Source organism: Pelophylax lessonae (assembly GCF_965119305.1).
Source record: "Pelophylax lessonae genome assembly, contig: HAP1_SCAFFOLD_213, whole genome shotgun sequence".
Classification (NCBI taxonomy): domain Eukaryota; kingdom Metazoa; phylum Chordata; class Amphibia; order Anura; family Ranidae; genus Pelophylax; species Pelophylax lessonae.
Window position 1 is genome coordinate 310,163 of NW_028120109.1, and position 12,103 is coordinate 322,265.

The window sequence follows — 12,103 nt, forward strand, 5'->3', positions numbered from 1 at the left end:
TAACTCTAACCATAACCCTAATTGTAACACCCTAACCATCAAACCCTAACCCTTACCCTAACCCTAATCCTAACAATCTAACCCTAACCCTAAGTATCTAACCCTATCCCTAACCCTAATCCCTAACCCTTATCCTTACCCTAACCCTAAGCCTAACCATAACCCTAAGTATCTAACCCTAACCCTAACCCCTAACCCTTACCCAAAGCCTACCCCTAACCCTAAGTGTCTAACCCTAACCCTATCCCCTAGCCCTAAACCTAACCCTCTAACCTTAACCCTAACCCTCTAATCCTAACCCTAACCCTTACCCTAACCCAAATCCTAATGCTCTAACCCTAACCCTAACCGTAAGTATCAAACCCTAACCCTAAGCCCTAACCCTCTAACCATAACCATAACCCTCTCACCTTAACCCTCTAACCCTAGCCCCTAACCCTCTAACCCTAACCCTAGCCCTAAAAATAACCCTAACCCTAATTCTAACCCTAACCCTGTAACCCTAACCCTCACCCTCTAAACCTAGCACTAAATAAAACCCTAACCCTAGCCGTAACCATAGCCCTAACCCTAATGCTAATCCTAACTCTAACCTTAGCTCTAGGCCTGACCTTAACCCTAATGCTAACCCTAAGCCATAACCCTAACCCTTAACCCTAACCTTTAACCCAAACCCTAAACCCTAACCCTAACTCTAACCCCAAACCCTATCAAACCTTAAAACAAACTCTATCTAACCCTAACCCCCCTAACCCTAACTCCCTAACCCTAAATTCTAACCCTAACCCTACCCCTAACCCTCTAACCCTAACCCTCTAACCCTAAGCACTAAAAATAACCCTAACCCTTGCCCTAACCCTAGCCCTAACCCTAATTCTAACCCTAACTCTAACCCTAGCCCTAGGTCTGACCCTAACCCTAACGCTAACCCTAAGCCATAACCCTAACCCAAACCATAACCCCTAACCCTAACCCTTAACCCTAGACCCTAACTCTAACCCCAAACCCTATCCAACCTTAAAACATACCCTATCTAACCCTAACACCCTAACCCTCTAACCCTAACCCTAACTCTAATCCTAACCCTCTAACCCCAACCATAACCCTAACCTTAACCCTCTAACCCTAACCCTCACAATCTAACCATAACCATCTAACCCTAACCCTCTAACCCTAATCCTAACACCATAACTCTAAGCCTAACCATAACCCAAACCTCACTCAACCCTAACCCCAATCCCCTAACCCTAACCCCTAACCCTAAGCACTAACCCCTAACCCTAACCCAAACGCCTAACCCTAACCCCTAACCCTAACTCCTAACCCCTAACCACATCCTTAACCTTAACCCTCTATCCCTAACCCCCTAACCCATATCTAACTGTAACCCTAACATTATGTATCAAATCCGAACCCTAACCCTATGTATCTAACCCTAACCCTCTATATCTAACCCTAGCCCTAACCTTAACCTAACCCTCTAACCCTAACCCCCTAACGCTAACCCTAGGTATCTAAACCAAACCCTATGTATCTAACCCTAACCCTAAGTATCTAACCCTAACTCTAACCCCTAACCCTCAATCCTAGCCCTAGACAAGCCCTAACCCTCAACCAAACCTCACCCAACCCTAACCCTAACCACAAACCCCTAACCCATAACCTTAACCCATAACCCTAACCACTAACAATAACCTTAACCCCAACCCTAACCCTAACACTAACTCTAACCCTAACCCTAAACTCTAACCCTAACCCTCTAACCCTAACCCACTAACCATAACCCTAACTGCAACACCCTAACCCTCTAATCCTAACCCAAACCCTTACCCTACCCTAATCCTAACACTCTAACCCTAACCCTAAGTATCTAACCCTATCCCTAACACCTAACCCTTACCATAACCCTAAGCCTAACCCCAACCCTAAGTATCTAACCCTAACCCTAACCCCTAACCCTTAGCCGAAGCCTAAACCTAACCCTAAGTATCTCACATTAACCCTATCACCTAGCCCTAACCCTAACCCTCTAACCCTAACCCTTACCCATAACCTTACCCCAACCCTAAATCTAATGCTCTAACACTCACCCTAACTGTAAGTATCTAACCCTAACCCTAAGCCCTAACCCTCTAACCTTAACCCTAACCCTCTAATCCTAACCCCTAAACTTAACCCCTAACCCTAACCACTAACCCTAACGTCAACCCTAACCCTAACGCTAACTCTAACCCTACACCATAACCCTAACCCTCTAACCCTAGCCCTCTAACTCTAACCATAACCCTAACTGTAACACCCTAACCCTCTAACCCTAACCCTTACCATAACCCTAATCCTAACACTCTAACCCTAACCCTAAGTATCTAACCCTAACCCTAACCCTTATCCTTACACTAACCCTAAATATCTAACCCTAACCCCTAACCCTTACCCAAAGCCTAACCCTAACCCTAAGTATCTCACCCTAACCCTATCCCCTAGCCCTAAACCTAACCCTAACCTTTTAAACTTAACTCTAACCCTCTAATCCTAACCCTAACCCTTACCCTAACCATAATCCTAATGCTCTAACCTTAACCTTAACCGTAAGTATCAAACCCTAACCCTAAGCCCTAACCCTCTCACCTTCACCCTAACCCTCTAACCCCAACCCCTAACCCTCTAACCCTAACCCCTAACCCTAACCCTAATTCTAACCCTAACCCTCTAACCCTAACCCTCTAAACCTAGCACTAAAAAAACGTAACCCTAGCCATAACCATAGCCCTAACCCTAACCCTAAGGCTAATCCTAACTCTAACTCTAGCTCTAGGCCTTACCCTAAGCCTAACCCTAACCCCTAACCCTTACCCAAAGCCTAACCCTAACCCTAACCCTTACCCTAAAACTCTAACCCTAAGTATCTAAAGCTATCCCTAACCCTTACCCTTACCCTAAGCCTAACCCTAACCATAAGTATCTAACACTAACCCTAACCCCTAACCCTTACCCTTACCCTAAACCTAACCCTAAGTATCTCACCCTAACCCTATCCCCTAGCCCTAACCCTCTAACCCTAACCCTCTAACCCTAACTCTTGACGTTACCCTTACCCTAACCCTAATGCTCTAACACTAACACTAACCCTAACCGTAAGTATCTAACCCTAACTCTAAGCCCTAACCCTCTAACCATAACCCTAACCCTCTCACCTTAACCCTAACCCTCTAACGCTAACCCCCTAACCCTCTAACCCTAGCCCTAGAAATAACCCTAACCCTAATTCTAACCCTAACCCTGTAACCCTAATCCTAACCCTCTAAATCTAGCACTAAAAAAACGCTAACCCTAGCCGTAACCATAGCCCTAACCCTAATGCTAATCCTAACTCTAACCCTAGGTCTAGGCCTGACCCTAACCCTAACGCTAACCCTAAGCCATAACCCTAACACTAACCCTAACCCTTAACCCTAACCTTTAACCCAAACCCTGAACCCTAACTCTGACCCCAACCCCTATCCAACCTTAAAACAAACCCTTTCTAACCCTAACCCCCCTAACTCTAACCCTAAATCCCTAACCCTAAATTCTAACCCTAACCCTACCCCTTACCCTCTAACCCTAAGGACTAAAATAACCCTAACCCTACCCTAACCCTAGCCCTAACCCTACCTCTAACCCTAGCCCTAGGTCTGACCCTAACCCTAACGCTAACCCTAAGCCATAACCCTAACCATAACCCCTAACCCTCTAACCCTAACCCTAGACCCTAACTCTAACCCCAAACCCTATCCAACCTTAAAACATACCCTATCTAACCCTAACTCCCTTACTCTAACCCTCTAACCCTAACCCCTAACGCTATCCCTCTAACCCTAACCCTCTAACCCTAACCATAACCCTAACCTTAACTCTCTAACCCTAACCCACACCCTCTAACCAAAACCCTCTAACCCTAACCTTTATCCTAACATCGTAACCCTAAGCCTAACCATAACCCAAACCTCACCCAACCCTAAACCTAACCCCAATTCCCTAACCCCTAACTCTAAGCACTAACCCCTAACCCTAACCCAAATGCCCAACCCTAACCCCTAACCCTAACTGCTAGCCCCTTACCCCATCCCTAACCCTAACCTTAACTCTTTATCCCTAACCCCCTAACCCATATCTAACTGTTATTCTAACACTATGTATCAAATCCAAAACCTATGTATCTAACCCAAACCCTCTATATCTGACCCTAGCCCTAACCCTAACCTGACCCTCTAACCCTAACCCCCTAACGCTAACCCTAGGTTTCTAACCCTAACCCTATGTATCTAACCCTAAGTATCTAACCCTAACCCCTAACCCCCAATGCAAGCCATAGACAAGCCCTAACCCAAACCTCACCCAACCCTAACCCTAACCACTAAACCCTAACCTTAACCCCTAACCCTAACCACTAACCTTAACCCCAACCCTAACTCTAACACTAACTCTAACCCTAAACCAGAACCCTAATCCTCTAACCCTAACCCTCTAACTCTAACCATAACCCTAATTGTAACACCCTAACCCTCTAACCCTAACCCTTACCCTAACCCTAATCCTAACAATCTAACCCTAACCCTAAGTATCTAACCCTATCCCTAACCCTAATCCCTAACCCTTATCCTTACCCTAACCCTAAGCCTAACCATAACCCTAAGTATCTAACCCTAACCCCTAACCCTTACCCAAAGCCTAACCCTAACCCTAAGTATCTAACCCTAACCCTATCCCCTAGCCCTAAACGTAACCCTCTAACCTTAACCCTAACCCTCTAATCCTAACCCTTACCCTAACCCTAATGCTCTAACCCTAACCCTAACCGCAAGTATCAAACCCTAACCCTAAGCCCTAACCCTCTAACCATAACCCTAACCCTCTCACCTTAACCCTAACCCTCTAACCCTAACCCTAGCCCTAAAAATAACCCTAACCCTAATTCTAACCCTAACCCTGTAACCCTAACCCTCACCCTTTAAACCTAGCACTAAAGAAAACCCTAACCCTAGCCGTAACCATAGCCCTAACCCTAATGCTAATCCTAACTCTAACCTTAGCTCTAGGCCTGACCTTAACCCTAATGCTAACCCTAAGCCATAACCCTAACACTAACCCTTAACCCTAACCTTTAACCCAAACCCTAAACCCTAACCCTAACCCCAAACCCAATCAAACCTTAAAACAAACTCTATCTAACCCTAACCCCCCTAACCCTAACTCCCTAACCCTAAATTCTAACCCTTACCCTACCCCTAACCCTCTAACCCTAACCCTCTAACCCTAAGCACTAAAAATAACCCTAACCCTTGCCCTAACCCTAGCCCTAATTCTAACCCTAACTCTAACCCTAGGCCTAGGTCTGACCCTAACCCTAACCCTAAGCCATAACCCTAACCCTAACCATAACCCCTAACCCTACCCCTTAACCCTAGACCCTATTTCTAACCCCAAACCCTATCCAACCTTAAAACATACCCTATCTAACCCTAACCCCCTAACCCTAACTCCCTAACCCTAACCCCCTAACCCTATCCCTCTAACCCTAACTCTAATCCTAACCCTCTAACCCCAACCATAACCCTAACCTTAACCCTCTAACCCTAACCCTCACCCTCTAACCATAACCCTCTAACCCTAATCTTAACACCATAACTCTAAGCCTAACCATAACCCAAACCTCACTCAACCCTAACCCCAATCCCCTAACCCTAACCCCTAACCCTAAGCACTAACCCCTAACCCTAACCCAAACGCCTAACCCTAACCCCTAACCCTAACTCCTAACCCCTAACCACATCCTTATCCTTAACCCTCTATCCCTAACCCCCTAACCCATATCTAACTGTAACCCTAACACTATGTATCAAATCCGAACCCTAACCCTATGTATCTAACCCTAACCCTCTATATCTAACCCTAGCCCTAACCTTAACCTAACCCTCTAACCCTAACCCCCTAACGCTAACCCTAGGTATCTAAACCAAACCCTATGTATCTAACCCTAACCCTATGTAACTAACCCTAACCCTAAGTATCTAACCCTAACTCTAACCCCTAACCCTCAATCCTAGCCCTAGACAAGCCCTAACCCTCAACCAAACCTCACCCAGCCCTAACCACTAACCCATAACCTTAACCCATAACCCTAACCACTAACAATAACCTTAACCCCAACCCTAACACTAACTCTAACCCTAACCCTAAACCCTAACCCTCTAACCCTAACCCACTAACCATAACCCTAACTGCAACACCCTAACCCTCTAATCCTAACCCTAACCCATACCCTAATCCTAACACTCTAACCCTAAGTATCTAACCCTATCCCTAACCCTAACACCTAACCCTTACCCTAACCCCAACCCTAAGTATCTAACCCTAACCCCTAACCCTTAGCCGAAGCCTAACCCTAACCCTAAGTATCTCACATTAACCCTATCACCTAGCCCTAACCCTAACCCTCTAACCCTAACCCTTACCCATAACCTTACCCCAACCCTAAATCTAATGCTCTAACACTAACCCTAACTGTAAGTATCTAACCCTAACCCTAAGCCCTAACCCTCTAACCTTAACCCTATAATCCTAACCCCTAACCTTAACCCCTAACCCTAACCACTAACCCTAACCTCAACCCCAACCCTAACACTAACTCTAACCCTAAACCATAACCCTAACCCTCTAACCCTAGCCCTCTAACTCTAACCATAACCCTAACTGTAACACCCTAACCCTCTAACCCTAACCCTTACCATAACCCTAATCCTAACACTCTAACCCTAACCCTAAGTATCTAACCCTAACCCTAATCCCTAACCCTTATCCTTACCCTAACCCTAAGCCTAACCCTAAATATCTAACCCTAACCCCTAACCCTTACCCTTACCAAAAGCCTAACCCTAACCCTAAGTATCTCACCCAAACCCTATCCCCTAGCCCTAAACCTAACCCTAACCTTTTAAACTTAACTCTAACCCTCTAATCCTAACCCTAACCCTTACCCTAACCATAATCCTAATGCTCTAACCCTAACCTTAACCGTAAGTATCAAACCCTAACCCTAAGCCCTAACCCTCTAACCATAACCATAACCCTAACCCTCTAACCCTAACCCTAATTCTAACCCTAACCCTCTAACCCTAACCCTCTAAACCTAGCACTAAAAAAAAACGTAACCCTAGCCATAACCATAGCCCTAACCCTAATGCTAATCCTAACTCTAACCCTAGCTCTAGGCCTTACCCTAACCCTAAGCCATAACCCTAACACTAACCCTTAACCCTAACCTTTTACCCAAACCCTAACTCTAACCCCAAACCCTATCCAACCTTAAAACAAACCCTATCTAACCCTAACCCCCCTAACCCTAAATTCTAACCCTAACCTTACCCCTAACCCTATCCTTCTAACCCTAACTTGGGATCAGTCATCGTATTGGGGGACTTCAATTACCCCGACATTGACTGGGAAGAGGGGACTGCACACTCACAGAAGGCCCGCCTATTCACGGAAACCTTACTGGATAATTACATGTCACAGTTGGTGGATTCCCCTACCAGAGAAAACGCAGTCCTGGATCTATTGCTCACTAATGACCCAGACATAATCTCGGAGGTAGGAGTCCAGGACAACCTGGGATCTAGCGATCACAGGATGATCACATTTAGTGTAAATAACAATATAACAAGGCAAGTGGGGAACATAAGAACCCTAAACTTCAGAAGGGCAAACTTTCCAAAATTGTACTCAATGATGGAAAGGGTAAACTGGGACCAAACCCTGGGATCCCTGACCACAGAGGAAAAATGGGAATGCTTTAGGAACATATTAGGCAAAGGCATCTTGCAGTGCATTCCTATGGGAAATAAATTTAGAAGAGACAAAGCCAAACCTGGCTGGCTAAACTGTAGCGTCAAAAAACTTATTAGGGGGAAAAAATTGGCCTTCAAGAAGTATAAATCAGAGGGCACAGTATCGGCTTTCGAGCAATACAAGGAGGCAAATAAGAAAAGTAAACAAGAAATCAAGATGGCTAAAATCAACTTTGAGAGACAAATAGCAGAGGATAGTAAAAAAAACCCAAAGAAATTCTTTAAATATATCAACAGCAAAAAAACTAAGGCAGAGCATATTGCACACATAATTAACAATGATGGGAGGATGGTTACAGGGGACACTGAAAAAGCAACCGTGCTGAATGCTTTTCTCTCGTCAGACTTTACACAGGAAAAGGAGGGGTACACTGACCATGACTGTATGGTTAGTAGTAATACACAGGACTTGCCACCATGGCTAACAGAGGGGGAAATCAGGGAAAGGCTGGATAAACTTAACACAAACAAATCACCAGGACCGGATGGCATACATCCAAGAGTACTCAAGGAACTCAGTAAAGTTATATCGAGACCACTGTTCCTGATCTTTGCTGACAGTATTAGGACAGGAGATGTACCAGGGGATTGGAAGAAAGCTAACGTGATTCCAATATTCAAAAAGGGCCAGAGGCATATCCCGGAAAATTATAGGCCTGTCAGTTTGACATCAGTAGTATGTAAACTTCTGGAGGGGATGATAAGGGACTATATCGTAGAGTTTGCTAAGGACAACAACATCATCAGCAGTAATCAGCACGGGTTTACAAATGGGCGTTCTTGTCAAACCAATCTCCTAACATTCTACGAGGAGGTGAGCTGTGAGCTAGATAGGGGGAGACCAGTGGATGTGGTGTACTTGGATTTCGCTAAGGCGTTTGATACAGTTCCCCACAAGCGCTTAATTTATAAAATAAGGTCTGCAGGTATCGATAGCAGGGTTTGCTCTTGGATACGGAACTGGCTAAAAAGGCGTGTCCAAAGGGTAGTAATAAACAGCGCATACTCAGACTGGTCTGAGGTGGTAAGCGGGGTCCCCCAAGGCTCAGTCCTGGGACCAACCTTGTTCAATTTATTCATAAACAGCATTGAGGTCGGGATCAGTAGTTCGATATCAGTTTTTGCAGATGACACAAAATTGGGCAGGGCAATAACTTCACAACATGAAGCAGATATCCTACAGAATGACCTGGACAAAATAACAGAGTGGGCAACGACATGGCTAATGAGGTTTAATGTGGAGAAGTGGAAGGTTTTGCACTTGGGGACTAAAAACATAAAAACACAATACACGTTAGGAGGGGAGCCCTTGGGGGAATCAAAAATGGAGAAGGATCTGGGAGTCTTGGTTGATGATAGATTAGGAAACAGCATGCAATGTCAAGCGGCAGCTTCCAAAGCCAACAGAATATTAGCATGCATAAAGAAAGGGATGCATTCCAGAGATAAGACTATAATCCTTCCACTTTATAAAACTCTGGTCCGACCGCATCTGGAGTATTCCGTCCAGTTCTGGTCGCCAGTCCTCAGGAGAGATGTGTTGGAGCTGGAGAGAGTCCAGAGAAGGGCAACTAAACTAATTAGGGGATTGGAGGACCTTGACTATGAAGAGCGTCTACAATCGCTCGATTTATTCTCCCTGGAGAAGAGACGTCTGAGGGGGGACATGATAGCAATTTATAAATATCTTAATGGGGATCCCAGCTTAGAAAAAAAGCTGTTCATTCGAAGGGATTGCATGAGGACTCGAGGGCATACAATGGGATTAGAGGAGAAGCATTTTAACCTCAGGCAACGCGGGGGGTTTTTTACCGTTGGGGCAACAAGATTGTGGAATTCTCTACCACAAGAGGTGGTATCTGCGGGTAGTATGGTGGCTTTCAAAAGACTCTTAGACTTACATCTCAAGGATCAGAACATTCAGGGGTATGTGAGATGATTACAGCCACACACACCTACACAGGTTGAACTAGATGGACTATTGTCTTTATTCAACCTCACCTACTATGTAACTATGTAACTATGTAACCCTCTAACCCTAACCTTAACCCCGAACCCTAACCCTCTAACTCTAATCCAAACCCTAAACCCTACCCCCTAACCCTAACCCACTAACCCTATCTCATATCTAACCCTAACCCTATATATCTAACCCTAACCCTCTGTATCTACCCCTAACCCTAACCCTAACAGTAGGTTTCTAACCCTAATCCCTAATCCTCTAACCATAACCCTAACCCTCTAACCTTAACCCTAACCCTCTAAGACTAGCCATAAAAATAACCCTAACCCTAACCCTAGCCTGAACCCTAATCCTAGCCCTGACCCTTACCCTCTAACCATAACCCTAACCCTCTAACCTTAAACTTAACCCCCTAACCATAACCCTAGCACTAGAAATAACCCTATCCCTAGCCCTAAGCCCAGGGCTGCTGTTAGAAATCGCGGGCCCCATACAGACTACCTGGCAGGGTCCCCCCAAGAAAATATTAAATATATATTTTGCTAAAATGACAACAAAATCACTATTAGCAGACACAAATATAACATAACTCACATAATTCCTGCTAAATCTAAAAAAAACCCATGTTAATAAATAAAAATGAAGATGAGATGAAAAAAATATACAGGCTGGGCAGTTGGAGATCAGTGATCAGAGAGACAGAGGGAGAGAAACAAAGTTACAAATAAACTCCTGAGCAGAGATAAGTGCTGGGAGGGGGGCCCACACAGGGAGGGGGATTAATGAGGAACAACTGTCTTTCTCAGCAGATAAAAGCTGATAGCAGGGAGAGGGACAGAGATCAGATTCAGGTGCTGGAGGAAGATTTCTGTATTTGTTGTCCATCACTAATCCCCCTCTCTATGTGGGCCCCCCTGTGTACTTGGGCCCCCTACAAGAGGGCTGGTGGTCCCCCCCTATCAGTGGCCCTGCCTAACCCTAACCCTAATTCTAACCCTAACTCTCACCCTAGCCCTAGGTCTGACCCTAACACTAACCCTAAGTCATAACCCTAACCATAGCACCTAACCCTCTAACTCTAACCCTTAACCCTAGACCCTAACTCTAACCCAAAACCCTATCCAATCTTAAAGCATACCCTATCTAACCCTAACCCCAACTCCCTAACCCTAACCCTATCCGTCTAACCCTAACTCTAACCCTAACCCTCTAACCCTAACCTTAACCTTAACCCTCTAACCCTAACCTTCACCCTCTAACCCTAACCTTCACCCTCTAACCCTAACCTTAACCCTCTAACCCTAACCTTCACCCTCTAACCCTAACCCTAACACCGTAACCCTAAGCCTAACCATAACCCAAACCTCACCCAACCCTAACCCCAATCCCCTAAGCACTAACCCCTAACCCAAACGCCTAACCCTAACCCCTAACTCCTAACCCCATCCCTAACCCTAACCTTAACCCTCTATCCCTAACCCCCTAACCCATATCTAACTGTAACCCTAATACTATGTATCAAATCCGAACCCTAGCCCTATGTATATAACCCTAACCCTCTATATCTAACCCTAGCCCTAACCCTAACCTAACCCTAACCCTCTAACCCTAACGATAACCCTAGGTATCTAACCCTAACCCTATGTATCTAACCCTAACCCTAAATGTGAAAGGAGTCACTTTGGGCATTGGGGGTTGTGGACCCCAAATTCCTTTAGAGAGGTTGGGGGGCACCATGCCCAGCCTTATGGGGCTCTCTTATGTTTAAGTCACCCTGCGTCTATTATGGATGCAGGGTGACCAAGAGGGTAGTGAACACTGAGAATATGGTTTGGACTACTTCAAATGGGACAATAAAATGCATTAACAATATCTGTCAGGAAATATGAAGATCTATCTTATTTCTTTAGACTGTCAGGCACAGGAAGTGCAGCTCCTAATTTGGGTGTCCAGGAACTATGAGAGACATCATGTCTGCTAATCATTGAAGTGCTTTTGTCTAAAATAGGGTCTGAGACAGTTTTTCCATTCACCTATTGTTAAGTGTGGTAATGAGCCCACCTGTCTGTCTGCTAGGGGATTTAATTACACAGAGTAATGTGCATTGGGGATCGTATAGAAACCATTGTGTGATGTGGTGGGTGGATCTGTATAATTAAATCATGTTGTATTCTCAAAGTGTATGTAAAATTCTGTGAGTTGGTTTAATAAAGAGCTCATTCTGGTTTCACTCAAAAACTTGTACTGTCGAGTT